Source organism: Scyliorhinus torazame, chromosome 5, assembly GCF_047496885.1.
Source record: "Scyliorhinus torazame isolate Kashiwa2021f chromosome 5, sScyTor2.1, whole genome shotgun sequence".
Lineage (NCBI taxonomy): Eukaryota > Metazoa > Chordata > Chondrichthyes > Carcharhiniformes > Scyliorhinidae > Scyliorhinus > Scyliorhinus torazame.
The window spans coordinates 94,607,653-94,624,705 of record NC_092711.1 but is presented as its reverse complement, the minus strand read 5'-3'; the positions used below and the strand labels follow the sequence as shown (position 1 = coordinate 94,624,705).

Below are 17,053 nucleotides of genomic sequence, written 5' to 3'. Positions count from 1 at the left end.
CTCCCCATGTCTGTGTGGATTTCCTCCCACAGTCCGAAGATGTGCAGGTTAGGTGGATTGGCCGCGATATATTGGTGTACAAAAGATTAGGTGGGTCATCGGGATAGGGTGAAGGCATGGGATTAACTGGGGTGCTCTTTCCAAGGGCTGGTGCAGGCTCGAATGGCCTCCTGCTGCACTGTAGATTCTACGATTCTTCCTCCAGTGTGACTGAGCTGTTATGTCAGCAAATATGATGACCGAGTGAATTCATTTCCACATTCGCCTGGAGGCACATTCACCTTGGACCCAAGATGGCGCCAGAGCGTGGCGACTCTCTGTGAGCTCTACCAAATAGATCCCCTTTTTACATCTCTTATAATCGTACTAATCTTTTAAAACTAATTGAACACGAACATTAACACTAACCTTTACTCCTGTATGCTTCACCCAATGCCGGTGTCTATGTATTTACATTGTGGACCTTGTGTTGCCCTTTTATGTATTTTCTTTCTATTTTCTTTTCTTTAATGTACTAAATGATCGGTTTGAGCTGCTCTTAGAAAAATACTTTTCACTGTTCCTCAGTACACGTGAAAATAAACAAATCCAAATCCAAAGAATTTTGTGGTGGGATTTTACACCTGTGATTGAAGCTCAGTCAGTGAATTTAAACCCTTCTACTAATGAGTTCCACATTCTTAGCACTGTTCAGTCTAAGAAAAGCCAAAAAATACTACAGATGATGGAAATCTGAATTAACAACAAAAATAATAATCTAATAATAATCTTTATTAGAGTCACAAGTAGGCTTACATTAACACTGCAATGAAGTTACTGTGAAAAGCCCCGAGTCGCCACATTCCGGCACCTGTTTGGAAACACTGGGGGAGAATTTAGAATGTCCAATTTACCTAACAAGCATGTCCTTCAGGACATGTGGGAGGAAACTGGAGCACTCGGAGGAAACTCACGCAGATACGGGGAGAACGAGCAGACTCCGCACAGACAGTGACCCAAGCCAGAATCGAAATACTCACAGATCTGGTAGTGTCTGTGGAGAGAGTGACATGGTTTACATTTCATGTCTAAGATCTTTCATCAGAACTACACTGCATCAGCACAGATCTGAACGGTCAACTGTTTCTCAATCCCCAGATGTTGCCAGATATGCTGGGTATTTCTAGTATTTTCTATTTTAATGTCTAGTGGGCTAAACAGCTGGCTTGTGATGCAGAGCGAGGCCAGCAGTGCGTGTTCAATTCCCGTACCGGCCTCCCCGAACAGACGCCGGAATGTGGCGACTAGGGGCTTTTCACAGTAACTTCTTTGAAGCCTACTTGTGACAATAAGCAATTATTATTATTAGTTAAAGAGAATTGCTCCTTAGATGCATTACTAAGTTATATTTATTTTTATCCTTATACAAGTGACAACATCTTCCAGTTGTCTACCCTGTAAAACACTTCTATACGGTTATATTGCTCAATCATTCACTTTTCCAAAGGAAACGTCCCTAGCCTGCTCAATCTATCATGATGGGTATAACCTGTCAGTATAGAATTGCTCCAGTAAAACTTTCTTGCATACTTTCCAGTGCTTCTAAATACACTTTATAATAAGGAGATCTGAGCTAATTAGAGCAGCAAACTCGCCATTGTCCCCAAACGCCTGCAAGTTGTAGTGCTTAAGTTTTTCCCCCCATTAGCTGAATATAAGATGGAATGAGCAGGTTCAACAAGCCGATCTCTAACATTATGGGGCATCTACAATGGTGTGTCCTTTCCCTACAGTGAAACAGTGGGATGTTTTACTCATAATCTGTCAATTATGACATGAAGAATAGCGTGTCTGAGAACAACAGGTTTTCAATGAAGTGGCTCGAGGTCAGATTATGTTTTAAACATATTTTCTGAGCAGTGATAGGCTGTACTTGTAATTTATGTGTACTTTTACTTACAGTTCAGTCCAGCTTGCTCAGATTTCATGCTCTCATAATTGTCCTTCACGTTCATAAATTCCCAAGTTCATAATACGAGCCTTGGACGCACTCTTCTCTCCCTCAAACTGAATGTAAAATTCGAACACGTATGATCGTGTCCACCTAGGGCTGCCTTCACCATGAAGTTACTAATTAATCCCATCTCATTGCACAATACCAAGTCTAGTACCTCCCTTTGGGTGGTTCCAGAAATCAGAACACACAGAGCAGCAAAAGATGTTTGTAGTTGGACTCGGCACACAAAGTAAGTTTGTTCAGTCAACAACTTAATATAATGGGTTTACAGATGACAATTAACATAGTAACTCTGTCAAAAATGTTGAATACTAATAGAGCAAAATACTGCGGCTGCTGAAATCTGAAATAAACACACATGTCCATCCGAGGCCAGCTGCAATGCTCCAGTGATGCCCAATGTAAACTGGAAGGACAGCAACTCTTCTTCCTGTTAGACACTTTACAGCCTCCCCCATCTGCCCTTCGCTGTTCAGTTGCTTCCATTTCATATTCGGCTGTCTCACCATTTTTCCACCGTTAATACTCTTCATTCCTTAATGACCCCTTTGTCTTATGTCCATGACAAATTTGTCCATGCGGCACGGTGACACAGAGGTTAGCACTGTTGCCTCACAGCACCTGGGACCCAGGTTCAATTTGGCCTTGGGAGTTTGCACATTCTCCCTGTGCCTGCATGGTTTTTCTCCGGTTTCTTCTCACAGTCTAAGGATGTACAGGTTTGGTGGATTGGCTGTGCTAAATTGCCTCTTAGTGTCCAAAGGTGTGCAGGTTAGGTGGCGTTACGGGGATTGGGTGTGATAGTGGGCCTAGGTAGGGAGTGGGAGCTCTTTCAGAGGATCGGTGCAGCCTTGATGAGCCGAATGGCCTCCATCTGCACTGTAGGGATTCCATATCTGTTGGTGGATTGGCCATGCTAAATTGCCCCAGGGTGTCCAAAGATGTGCAGGTTAGGTTTAGTTACGGGGTTTCAGGGATAGGGCGGGAGCCTGGTTAGGGTGCTCTTTCAAAGGATCAGTGCAGACTCAATGGGCTGAATGGCCTCATTATGCATTGTAGGTATTCTATTCTATTCTTGTCTATTCTACCTGGTCTTCTATTCTGCCCACCTCCTGTGCCACTTTCCAACTATATAATCCATCTATCTGTCCATTCCTACCCTACCCTCCTATACTGCTGTGAATGATCATTTAAATGAGTGTACTGCTCAACTCTGTTTCTCTCCACAGATGTTGGCAGACCAGCTAAATCTATCCAGCAATATCTGATTTCATGCTAACAGTAATAAAGAACAAAGAACAAAGAAATGTACAGCACAGGAACAGGCCCTTCGGCCCTCCAAGCCCGTGCCGACCATACTGCCCGACTAAACTACAATCTTCTACACTTCCTGGGTCCGTATCCTTCTATTCCCATCCTATTCATATATTTGTCAAGATGCCCCTTAAATGTCCCTATCGTCCCTGCTTCCACTACCTCCTCCGGTAGCGAGTTCCAGGCACCCACTACCCTCTGCGTAAAAAACTTGCCTCGTACATCTACTCTAAACCTTGCCCCTCTCACCTTAAACCTATGCCCCCTAGTAATTGACCCCTCTACCCTGGGGAAAAGCCTCTGACTATCCACTCTGTCTATGCCCCTCATAATTTTGTATACCTCTATCAGGTCGCCCCTCAACCTCCTTCGTTCCAGTGAGAACAAACCGAGTTTATTCAATCGCTCCTCATAGCTTATGCCCTCCATACCAGGCAACATTCTGGTAAATCTCTTCTGCACCCTCTCTAAAGCCTCCACATCCTTCTGGTAGTGTGGCGACCAGAATTGAACACTATACTCCAAGTGTGGCCTAACTAAGGTTCTATACAGCTGCAACATGACTTGCCAATTCTTATACTCAATGCCCCGGCCAATGAAGGCAAGCATGCCGTGTGCCTTCTTGACTACCTTCTCCACCTGTGTAGCCCCTTTCAGTGATCTGTGGACCTGTACTCCTAGATCTCTTTGACTTTCAATACTCTTGAGGGTTCTACCATTCACTGTATATTCCCTACCTGCATTAGCCCTTCCAAAATGCATTACCTCACATTTGTCCAGGTTAAACTCCATCTGCCATCTCTCCGCCCAAGTCTCCAGACAATCTAAATCCTGCTGTATCCTCAGACAGTCCTCATCGCTATCCGCAATTCCACCAACCTTTGTGTCGTCTGCAAACTTACTAATCAGACCAGTTACATTTTCCTCCAAATCATTTATATATACTACAAAGAGCAAAGGTCCCAGCACTGATCCCTGTGGAACACCACTGGTCACAGCCCTCCAATTAGAAAAGCATCCCTCCATTGCTACCCTCTGCCTTCTATGGCCTAGCCAGTTCTGTATCCACCTTGCCAGTTCACCCCTGATCCCGTGTGACTTCACCTTTTGTACTAGTCTACCATGAGGGACCTTGTCAAAGGCCTTACTGAAGTCCATATAGACAACATCTACTGCCCTACCTGCATCAATCATCTTAGTGACCTCCTCGAAAAACTCTATCAAGTTAGTGAGACACGACCTCCCCTTCACAAAACCGTGCTGCCTCTCACTAATACGTCCATTTGCTTCCAAATGGGAGTAGATCCTGTCTCGAAGAATTCTCTCCAGTAATTTCCCTACCACTGAAGTAAGGCTCACCGGCCTGTAGTTCCCGGGATTATCCCTGCCACCCTTCTTAAACAGAGGAACAACATTGGCTATTCTCCAGTCCTCCGGGACATCCCCTGAAGACAGCGAGGATCCAAAGATTTCTGTCAAGGCCTCAGCAATTTCCTCTCCAGCCTCCTTCAGTATTCTGGGGTAGATCCCATCCGGCCCTGGGGACTTATCTACCTTAATATTTTTTAAGACACCCAACACCTCGTCTTTTTGGATCACAATGTGACCCAGGCTATCTACACCCCCTTCTCCAGACTCAACATCTACCAATTCCTTCTCTTTGGTGAATACTGATGCAAAGTATTCATTTAGTACCTCGCCCATTTCCTCTGGCTCCACACATAGATTCCCTTGCCTATCCTTCAGTGGGCCAACCCTTTCCCTGGCTACCCTCTTGCTTTTTATGTAAGTGTAAAAAGCCTTGGGATTTTCCTTAACCCTATTTGCCAATGACTTTTCATGACCCCTTCTAGCCCTCCTGACTCCCTGCTTAAGTTCCTTCCTACTTTCCTTATATGCCACACAGGCTTCGTCTGTTCCCAGCCTTTTAGCCCTGACAAATGCCTCCTTTTTCTTTTTGACGAGGCCTACAATATCATTCGTCATCCAAGGTTCCCGAAAATTGCCGTATTTATCTTTCTTCCTCACAGGAACATGCCTGTCCTGTATTCCTATCAACTGACACTTGAAAGCCTCCCACATGTCAGATGTTGATTTGCCCTCAAACATCCGCCCCCAATCTATGTTCTTCAGTTCCCGCCTAATATTGTTATAATTAGCCTTCCCCCAATTTAGCACATTCATCCTCGGACCACTCTTATCCTTGTCCACCAGTACTTTAAAACTTACTGAATTGTGGTCACTGTTACCGAAATGCTCCCCTACTGAAACATCTACCACCTGGCCGGGCTCATTCCCCAATACCAGGTCCAGTACCGCCTCTTCCCTAGTTGGACTGTTTACATATTGTTTTAAGAAGCCCTCCTGGATGCTCCTTACAAACTCTGCCCCGTCTAAGCCCCTGGCACTAAGTGAGTCCCAGTCAATATTGGGGAAGTTGAAGTCTCCCATCACCACAACCCTGTTGTTTTTACTCTTTTCCAAAATCTGTCTACCTATCTGCTCCTCTATCTCCCGCTGGCTGTTGGGAGGCCTGTAGTAAACCCCCAACATTGTGACTGCACCCTTCTTATTCCTGATCTCTACCCATATAGCCTCACTGTCCTCTGAGGTGTCCTCCCGCAGTACAGCTGTGATATTCTCCCGAACCAGTAGCGCAACTCCGCCTCCCCTTTTACCTCCCCCTCTATCCCGCCTGAAACATCTAAATCCTGGAACGTTTAGCTGCCAATCCTGCCCTTCCCTCAACCAGGTCTCTGTAATGGCAACAACATCATAGTTCCAAGTAGTAATCCAAGCTCTAAGTTCATCTGCCTTACCCGTAATGCTCCTTGCATTAAAACATATGCACTTCAGGCCACCAGACCCGCTGTGTTCAGCAACTTCTCCCCGTCTGCTCTGCCTCAGAGCCACACTGTCCCTATTCCCTAGTTCTCCCTCAACGCTCTCACCTTCTGACCTATTGCTCCCGTGCCCACCCCCCTGCCATACTAGTTTAAACCCTCCCGTGTGACACTAGCAAATCTCGCGGCCAGGATATTTATGCCTCTCCGGTTTAGATGCAACCCGTCCATCTTATACAGGTCACACCTGCCCCGGAAGAGCTCCCAGTGGTCCATATAACAGAAACCCTCCCTCCTACACCAACTGTTCAGCCACGTGTTTGTCTGCTCTATCTTCCTATTTCTAGCCTCACTGGCACGTGGCACAGGGAGTAATCCCGAGATTACAACCCTCGAGGTCCTGTCTTTTAACTTTCTGCCTAGCTCCCTGAACTCCTGCTGCAGGACCTCATGCCCCTTCCTGCCTATGTCGTTAGTACCAATATGTACAACGACCTCTACCTGTTTGCCCTCCCCCTTCAGGATTCCCTCTACCCGTTCGGAGACATCCTGGACCCTGGCACCAGGGAGGCAACATACCATCCTGGAGTCTCTTTCACGTCCACAGAAGCGCCTATCTGTTCCCCTGACTATAGAGTCCCCTATAACTATTACTCTTCTGCGCTTTGACCCTCCCTTCTGAACATCAGAGCCAGCCGTGGTGCCACTGCTCTGGCTGCTGCTGTTTTCCCCTGATAGGCTATCCCCCCCGACAGTATCCAAAGGGGTATATCTGTTCGAGAGGGGGACAACCACAGGGGATTCCTGCACTGACTGCCTGCCCTTTCTGGTGGTCACCCATTTCTCTGCCTGCACCTTGGGTGTGACCACACTTACATAACTGCGATCTATGACGCTTTCCGCCACCTGCATGCTCCTAAGTGCATCCAATTGCTGCTCCAACCGAACCATGCGGTCTGTGAGGAGCTGCAGTTGGGTGCACTTTCTGCAGATGAAGCCATCCGGGACGCTGGAAGCCTCCCGGACCTGCCACATCTCACAGTCAGAGCACAGCACCCCTCTAACTGACATTGCGTCAATTAATTAAAATTAAAATTTGTCTTTTTTTTTTATATAAATACTTTTTTTTTAATTACAAAGTTACTGTCAACTATCCGTTTCCTAGCACTAGATTTCTAATAGAAATGCGATAGCTAACTATAATATCCTCCGATCTCTGGCTTAGATATCCTCTAAATTATAATTAAGTTATTATGTTTAATTAGTTCCCAAATACTCAAAAAAATTTAGGTTAGAATCCCAACCAGCCACTCAGGTCACAGCTTTTCTGTGATGTCACTTCAGTTTCCCCCCGACACACACAATTTGAAAAAAAGGTATAAAAGTAAAAATCACTTGCTTACCTTCTGAGATGTTCTCAGGTTCTCTCGCTGACAGAGACTGCTCCTCCACCTCCAATCCTTGGCCTGCACAATGCTAATAATATAATAATATAATATGGCACTTACCTTACACCAATGGGTCTTATTATTAGGTTAGAGGAGGAGGGTGGGTGGGAGACACTACACGTGTAGTGTCTCGGGTTTCCTCTCCACCAGAATTTATTGGGGGGGGGGGGGGGGGACTTGCCAGAGGTCGAACTTCCGGTTCCCGCCGAAATCCAAAGGGCTGCTCCTGTAAAGGTAAGAGCTTTTAAACTAACTACTCACCTCCAAGAAGGCCCCTGCGCACCGCTGCCGCCGAAATCCAAAGGGCTGCTCCTGTAAAGGTAAGAGCTTTTAAACTAACTACTCACCTCCCAGAAGGCCCCTGCGCACCGCTGCCGCCGAAATCCAAAGGGCTGCTCCTGTAAAGGTAAGAGCTTTTAAACTAACTACTCACCTCCAAGAAGGCCCCTGCGCACCGCTGCCGCCGAAATCCAAAGGGCTGCTCCTGTAAAGGTAAGAGCTTTTAAACTAACTACTCACCTCCCTAAACTAACTGCTCATAAAGACAGATGCCAGCAATACGGTAATTGAAGCAGAGGAAATGGCAGAGATGGTTACAAATCACTTGTTCTCGGTCTTCCTGTGGAGGCAAAGCAGAAAGAGAGATGAGGAAAGGAGGTTCTGTGCGGATCTGCTGACAACCGCCTTTCTTTTTCACTGACGGGATTTGACCAACGGAATTGTTCACATCTTGTTCAAGGAAGGATCAAATAAAATTGGCACTTCCATTTCAAATCTGTTGTGAAGTAACATTCTCTCATTTGATTTGAAAGCTGACTGTTGTGAAGCTGCAACCGAGCACAATGGGCTTTGTGCCGCACTTTCTGTGGTGTCCTGGTCCTCACATTCGCCGATTGAAAACCGGACAGAAACATTATCAAATCTTTCACATTAACCGTGAGACAAGTTAGAATAATTTAAGTTTGTTGCTGGATGTTATCGGGATCTCGGGTGCTGCAGCCAATTCTATTTACTTTTACCCCGGCCTCAAAATGCATTCAGCAACATCAGAAATGCTGAATTGTCCTGAAGCAATGAGATGGCAAATATGTCCGCATTTTGACAAAGTTCACATATTAGCGGTTCGTCAGTCCACAACAAAATTGAATTGGTTTACAGCTTTAATTATCATCTGAAACATGCGCATAAAGACAGTTGCAAGCGATTCTGTGACTGATTTAGAGGAAATGGCAGAGATTTAATAGAGCCATCTTTTAAAATATCTATCTTCACGATAACGAAATAGGAAAAAACACTCGGGGACTCGGTACAGATCCTGTGGCATCCCTCTTTCTTCAACACGAACGGGATGAAGGCGCCAGAATGTTTCACACACACAACAAAAAGGAATCAAATATAATGAAAATATCATTCTCAAATCTCTACCTGTAAAACTATCCCATTTCATTTCAATGCTGACTGTGCTCAATCCCAAATGAGCACAATGAAGAAGATTGCTTATTATCACAAGCAGGCTTCAATGAAGTTACTGTGAAAAGTCCCTAGTCACCACATTTCAGCGCCTGTTCGGGGAGGCTGATATGGGAATCGAACCATGCTGCTGGCCTGCCTTGGTCTGCTTTAAAAGCCAGCGATTTAGCCCAGTGTGCTAACCAGCCCCAATAGGGTTTGCATTTCCCAGTGCTCGAAACTTTGTCACAATGAAGCTCAGAGAATTGTGCTGGGTCTCAGGATTACTCACAGTAACAATACCACTACACCATCACCTCCCCAGTCAAGCGCTTTGCAGAGCTCGTCCGGGATATGAACACGGGACCTCTTGCATTTTGGAAACCCCTAAGCGCAAATCATACCCCACGGTTTCCATGGTATCTTCATGGAGTCAGTGTCTTTGTGAGTTTCCTCTTTAGACAATCATGTGAAGCTTCGTCCTCACACAGAACACGTGTATGGTTTCTCCCCTTAGTGAATAGTGTGTTTTTCACGCTGTAACTGGTTAAAGCTCTTTCCACAGTCAGTTCACTGGAACACTCTCACTAGGGTGTGTGTGTGTCTCGGTGCTTTTCCAGTCACACTGATGTTTGAAATATTTTCCCACAAACATTTTGATTCCACATTCATAGTCTGAGGATATTCTGGTCTTGATCAATTGAGTGACACTGTCAGATCTTAATGTGATATTTGGTTTCTGTTTCATGTCTGAAAACGCTTTCCTAATGCCATGTAAACGGAGTTTACAAAGGTCACATTATCAGCACAGGATAGAAATTCAGAACAGTTATTTCCAGTTTTGGGGAAACATATTTTTCTCTCTTCTGTCCCCAAAGCTGTAAATCCCCGTCCCACACACTCTTCCTCCTCCCTGGGACTGAAATCCAAATAAAGTATGAGATCATTATTTCTGTATCCTGTTACCAAATTTATATAATTAGAGGTAAGAATATGCTTTATAAGTCACTTCATCCATGACTTGTGACGGACATTAATCTGAATCACCCTGACTGAGCAGACAGAATAACAGATGTTAACCTTGTGTCCAGAACTGACTTGTGTGGAGATTTGATGAGCAATCGCAAAGGTTGTTTCTCCAAATCTTCCAGGGTTTCCTTTGTTCTTCCTCTCCCTCTCGAACTAAGTTATACCGGATATCAGACTTAGGGCCCATTCTGGTTCTCTTCCTGCTGACTAAATAACTTCAATCAAATATGGAGAAGACTCAATCCACTGTTCAGTCCCTGCTCCAATCTCCATTCCTTTTTTAAAAAAAAATATATTTTATTCAAAATTTTGTGGCCAAATATAACAGTACATAGTTTTTCTTTTGAACAACAACAAAGCAATATAAATAACCGTGGCCAATTTTAAACAAATAAATAAATAATATATAAACAAAAACAAAACTGAGTGGCAACTGCCTTGTCAAAAATAGTTACTCTCCAAAGATATAATCCAACAATCCTATATACATTACCTATAACAAGTGTCTATACATATAGAATGACATCCCTGAGAGTCCGTCCGGTTCCTTCCACCCCCTCCCCCCTGGGTTGCTGCTGTTGTCTTCTTCTTTTCCATTCCCTCTATCTTTCTGTGAGGTAGTCGACGAACGGTTGCCACCGCCTGGTGAACCCTTGAGCCGAACCCCTTAATACGAACTTGATCCGTTCTAACTTTATAAACCCTGCCATGTCGTTTATCCAGGTCTCCACACCCGGGGGTTTGGCTTCCTTCCACATTAACAATATCCTGCGCCGGGCTACTAGGGACGCAAAGGCCAAAACATCAGCCTCTCTCGCCTCCTTCACTCCCGGCTATTCTGCAACCCCGAATATAGCCAACCCCCAGCTTGGTTCGACCCGGACCCCCACCACCTTCGAAAGCACCTTTGCCACCCTCACCCAGAACCCTATCCGCCACTATGGTCTTTGCCTCAAACATTACCCGCTTCCCCACGAATATAGCCACCCCCCTGTTTTTTGCGTCTAGCCCCGAATGAAACACCTGCCCCACCCATCCTTTGCGAAGTCTGACCTGGTCTATCAGTTTCAGATGCGTCTCCTGCAGCATAACCACATCTGCCTTAAGTTTTTTTAGGTGTGCGAGTACCCGTGCCCTCTTAATCGGCCCGTTCAGCCCTCTCACATTCCACGTGATCAGCCGGGTTGGGGGGCTCTTTACCACCCCCCCCTTGTCGACTAGCCATCTCCTTTTTCCATCCAGCTCCTCTCCCGGTTCCCACGTAGCCGTATCTCCCACCAACGGCACCCTCCCGCCCCGACCACCCCACCCCATACCAGCTCCCCCTTCTCCCCAGCAGCAGCAACCCAGTTAACCCCCCCCCCCGCTAGATCCCTTTCTAGCGTAATTGCACCCCCCCATGTTGCTCCCAGAATTCAGCAAACTCTGGCCGACCTCGGCTTCCCCCCGTGACCTCGGCCCCCACTGTGCGAGGCCCCCTCCTTCCTGCTTCCCTGTTCCCGCCATGATTACCATAGCGCGGGAACAAAGCCAGCGCTTCCCATTTGGCCCCACCCCCAATGGCCGGCGCCCCCAGCTCCCCATCCTCCCTCCCCCCCTCCCCCACGACATGGGGAAGAGAGAAAAGTTACAGGAAAATCATCTCTTCCCCCATTTCCCCCCCCCCTTCACCCCACCACTTTGTCCCAAATGTTCTTTTTATAGCCCGCTTATTCCAGTTTCTCCTCGACAATAAATGTCCACGCCTCTTCTGCCGTTTCAAAGTAGTGGTGTTTCCCTTGATATGTGACCCACAGTCTTGCCGGCTGCAGCATTCCAAATTTAACCTTCCTTTTGTGCAGCACCGCCTTGGCCCGATTAAAGCTTGCCCTCCTTCCCGCCACCTCCGCACTCCAATCTTGATATACGCGGATCACCGCGTTCTCCCACCTACTGCTCCGGGTTTTCTTTGCCCATCTGAGGACCATCTCTCTGTCCTTATATCGGAGAAATCTCACCACTATGGCTCGAGGAATTTCTCCAGCCCTCGGTCTTCGCGCCATAACTCGATAAGCTCCCTCCACCTCCAACGGGCCCGTCGGGGCCTCCGATCCCATTAACGAGTGAAGCCTCGTGCTCACATATGCCCCGACGTCCGCCCCTTCTGCACCTTCGGGAAGACCAAGAATCCTTAAATTCTTCCTCCTCGCATTATTCTCGAGCACCTCCAGCCTTTCCACACACCTTTTGTGTTGTGCCTCGTGCATCTCTGTCTTCACCACCAGGCCCTGTATTTCGTCCTCATTCTCAGCAGCCTTTGCCTTCACGACCCGAAGCTCCTGCTCCTGGGTCTTTTGCTCCTCCTTTAGCCCTTCAATCGCCTGTAATATCGGGGCCAACAGCTCCTTCTTCATCTCCTTTTTAAGTTCTTCCACGCAGCGCCGCAGGAACTCTTGTTGGTCAGGGTCCCATATTAAACTGCCACCTTCCGACGCCATCTTGCTTTGTGCTTGCCTTCCTGGCCGCTGCTCTAGAGGATCCACCGCAATCCGGCCACTTTCCTCTCCTTTTTCCATCCGTGTCCAGGGGGGATTCCCTTCTGGTTTACCGCACTGTTTTTAGCCGTTAAAATTGCCGTTGGGGCTCCTATTAAGAGCCCAAAAGTCCGTTCCACCGGGAGCTGCCGAAACGTGCGACTTAGCTGGTCATCGCCGCACCCGGAAGTCCAATCTCCATTCCTGACATACCGACTCTATCCCTCTCCCTGGCAACAGTCTGAGACTTCGCCAGTCTCTTTGTAAACTTGGTTTCATACTTGATCCAATATGAGCTTCTGACCTCATAGAATTTACAGTGCAGAAGGAGGCCATTCCGCCCATCGAGTCTGCACTGGCCCTTGGAAAGAGCTCCCGAGCTAAGCCCACACCTCCACCTTCACCCGTAACCACCCCCCCCCAACCTTTTTAGATACTAAGGCAATTTACCATCGTTACCCCCCGATTCGACAATTTCATCACACACCTGGCTGCTCTCCCACATTCTACCTCTGTAAACCTAAAGCCATCCAAAAGTCTGCTACCCATGTCTTAATTCACAGCAAGTTCCTTTCCCCTATGATCCCTGTGCTCCGAACTTGCATTCGCTCCCAGTCAATTCTCACCCTTGTTTTCAAATCCCTCCATGGCCTCGTCTCTCCCTTTGTCTGTCATCTCCACAACCCCCTGAGATATCTGCACAGCTCTGATCCTGGACTCTTGTACACTCTCGATTCTAATTACTTCGCCGCGGTTTTAAGTTCCTTCTGCCCCAAGCACTGAATTCCCTCCCTAAACCTCCCCGTCTCCACCTCACTCACCTCCTTTCAGACTCTTTAAAACTCATCTCTTTGTCCACGTTTTTGGTCAATTGTCCTGATATCTCCTTTTGTGTCTGGGTGTCTCACTTTGTTTTATAATGTTGCTGTGAAGTTGACTGGGATGATTTATGATGTTAAAGGTGTTATATAAATAGAAGTTGTTGTTGTTGACTGTAACCCTGACCTCCTGCTTTACAATATCCCATTGGTTTCACAACAAACTCTATCTCTGATGTTTTGCCCCCTGCGGGTTTGCAGCCTCTATAAAGCCGGCGGCCGTTAACTCAGGCCTGTCACCGGGAGCAGGCCGCAGCTGTCCCCCGGCTCGATGCAAACCCGGGCCCGGAAACGTCTTATTGGTGTTTGGAGCCTTCACCGGGTTTCAGTGAAACCTCCCGGCCGAGTCCAGCATCGGCACTGCGCATGCTCCAGCTCACCAGGCCCTGGGAATGATTGACGGCAGCTATGGTCCAATAGGAAGAGAGGGGCGTAACTGGGAAACCGAGCGGAGCGGCTGGTCCTTCAACCAATCGGAGTGAATGAGGGGCGGGGCTGAGCCCCGGCCTCCCCCGTGAATTGGAGCATGCGCAGTGCCGATGGTAGCGTAGGATTCAAGCGGTCGGGTCGAAATTGTTCTCTGGTCAGATCCCGCTCGGTGAGTTATGTGGGATGGATAGAGCCGGTTGAGGGGTCGGGAGGCTTCATAAACACTCCGTGTAGGCCCTCAGCCCCGAATACGAAGCTCGAATACGGCAGTTGAACCGGCGAACGCTGCTCGGGCTTCTCCCCGAGACAGGCCCGGGTGGACGAAGTACGCGGCGGAGCGCATGCGTAGTGAGCGAGAGCGACGCCTTTGTTCCGCCTCCCATTCACCCTGATTGGTTGGAGGACCAGCCGCTCTCGGTCAGTCCTCCGGACCCGTCCTCTGAACTGGAGCAAACCCTTCAGAATCATCCTGCAGATAGAAGTCTTGCAACACCAGGTTAAAGTGCAACAGGTTTGTTTCAAATCACTAGCTTTCGGAGCACTGCTCCTTCCTCAGGTGAATGAAGATGTAGGTTCTAGAAATATATATATGGACAAAGATCCAAGACCAGGCTTTGAATGCGAGCATTTGCAACTAATTAAGTCTTTCCAGAGACAGGGGTGCGAGCATTTGCAACTAATTAAGTCTTTCCAGAGACAGGGGTGCGAGCATTTGCAGGTAATTAAGCCTTTAGAGATCCAGAGACAGGGGCATATCCTAGTTTGCAGACTATTAGAACAAATGTACATTTCTATAAAACCTTGTACTGCCACTGGTCCTTCTGAAGTCTTTGAAAGCCAGTGGAGTACTTTTGAAACATATTCACTGTTGTGATGTAAGAAGCTGTAAGTACGCATGTGTAATCGCATTTAGTTTTAAAACTGTTATTTTCAAAGTGTATTCACTGTGATTAGTAACAAGGACAAGGAAGCCCTTTTATACCTTGAACATGTGCCTCCTGTAGCCATTTCACCTTCTGTACCTTTTCTATATTAACTATGTATTGATTTCAGAGCAAAAAACAATAATTACATTAATGATTATTCTGTAGTGAACATTGATTATCATTAGTGAATTGGTGTATTAGGTAATTATGTTGTAAAAACTAGATCTTTATTTTAAAAAATAACACTTTCAATCAAAATGTTTCCAGAAACTGCAGAGCTTTCAGAATTTGTTTGAAAAAATAAATTACTTTGTAATTTTGAGAAGTTACTAGACATTGTGGGCTGGGCAGTGGTGTAATGGTATTATTTATTGGGCTAGTAATCCAGAGACCCAGATTAATGCTCTGGGGATCTGGGATCGAATCTGGCCATGACAGATATTCACATTGAATAAAAGTCTCAAATTAAAAGTCTAATGATGAGATTGTGGATTGTTGTAAAAACCCGTCTGGTTCACTCATGTCCTTTGGGAATCTGCTCTCCTTATGTGGCCTGGCCTACATGTGACTCCAGATCCACAGCAATGTTGTGATTGATTTGTAAGTGCCCTCTGAAACACCTCACAAGACACACAGTTCAAGGGCAATTGGAATGAGAAGTAAATGCTGGCCCAGCCAGTGACCCCCACCTCCCGTGAATGAATAATTTTTAAGAAGGCTCAGTGAGGTACAGTGAAAAGTATTGTTTTTTTTAATATAAATTTCGAGTACCCGATTATGATGGGGCAATTTAACATGGCCAATCCGCTAAACCTGCACAACTTTGGGTTGTGGGGGTGAAACTCACGCAGACACGGGGAGAATGTGCAAACTCCACATGGAGTTTGGAGACAGTGACCCAGGGACGGGATTCCAACACGGGTCCTCAGCGCCGTCGTCTCAGTGCTAACCACTGCACCACATGCCATTCTGAAAAGTATTGTTCTGCGAGCAGTCCAGACAGATTGTTCCATACATGAAAAAATCTAGGACATAGGATAAATAAACAATGAAAATACATAGAGACAGACACCGGATGAAGCATACCGAGTTTAGTACTACTCAGTGTTACCAGTGTATCTGGTATTAACCAAATGTATTCATTAAAATTTACTGTATTAATTAGCTGTATGTCTGTCCAGATGATTAAATAAGTAGTGATCATTAATTGAGTTATAATTAATGAAACAATTTTTTTTTAAATTCAATGGACGTGGGCGTCGCAGGCTGTGCCAGCATTTATTACCCATCCCTCATTGCCCTTGAGGGCTGGTTAGAGTCAACCACATTGCTTATGGGTCTGGAGTCACATGTCGGCCAGACTGGGTAAGGACGGCAGATTTCCCTCCCTAAAGGACATCAGTGAACCAGCTGGTTTCATAGACTTTTAATTCCAGATATTATATTGAGTTTAAATTCCATCACCTGCGGTAGTAGGATTCGAACCCAGTTTACACAGTCAGTTCACTCAACTCGCTCACTCGGCTGTGTGTTGTGTGGGTCTTGGTGCTTTTCCAGTCACACTGATGTTTGAAATCTTTTCTCACTCAGAACAGAGAAACATTTCTCCTTCCACATTCGAAGGATGATATTCAGATCCTGGTGAATCAACTGATTTCTGTCTGATCTTAATGCAATATTTAGTCTGAATTTCCCGAATACAAATCTTCTATTGTCCCGGAAAAAGAGTTTACAAAACTACGTCACTGAGGACCCGGATTCGAATACCAGCCCTGGGTCACTGTCTATGTGGAGTTTGCACATTAGATCATAGAATTTACAGTGCAGAAGTAGGCCATTTGGCCCATCGAGTCTGCACCGGCTCTTGGAAAGAGCACCCTACCTAAGGTCAACATCTCCACCCTATCCCCATAACCCAGTAACCCCACCCAACACTACGGGCAATTTTGGACACTAAGGGCAACTTATCATGGCCAATCCACCTAACCTGCACATCTTTGGACTGTGGGAGGAAACTGGAGCACCCGGAGGAAACCCACGCACACACGGGGAGGATGTGCAGACTCCGCACAGACAGTGACCCAAGCCGGAATCGAACCTGGGACCCTGGAGCTGTGAAGCAATTGTGCTATCCACAATGCTACCATGCTGCCCGTGTTTGCGTGGGTTTCGCCCCCACAACCAAAAGATGTGAGGGGTAGGTGGATTGGCCACGCTAAATTGCCCCT

The 17,053-nt window shown here is 46.6% G+C and overlaps 2 protein-coding genes across 3 annotated transcripts in view; one reads left to right on the top strand and one right to left on the bottom strand.

Annotated features, from left to right (window-relative positions):
- Positions 1-17,053, bottom strand: part of LOC140419002 (uncharacterized) — a 283,990-nt gene that overhangs the window by 218,727 nt on the left and 48,210 nt on the right. The window lies entirely within an intron of this gene.
- LOC140418987 (uncharacterized) overlaps positions 1-17,053 on the top strand; it is a 384,502-nt gene that overhangs the window by 357,577 nt on the left and 9,872 nt on the right. The window contains exon 1 of one of the 2 annotated variants that reach the window (XM_072502681.1): positions 14,003-14,068. The exons of the other annotated variant lie outside the window; for it this stretch is intronic. The gene's annotated coding sequence lies outside the window, so the exon portion shown is untranslated. Of the gene's footprint in view, positions 1-14,002; positions 14,069-17,053 lie in introns of those variants that run through there. 2 annotated transcript variants of the gene reach the window in all.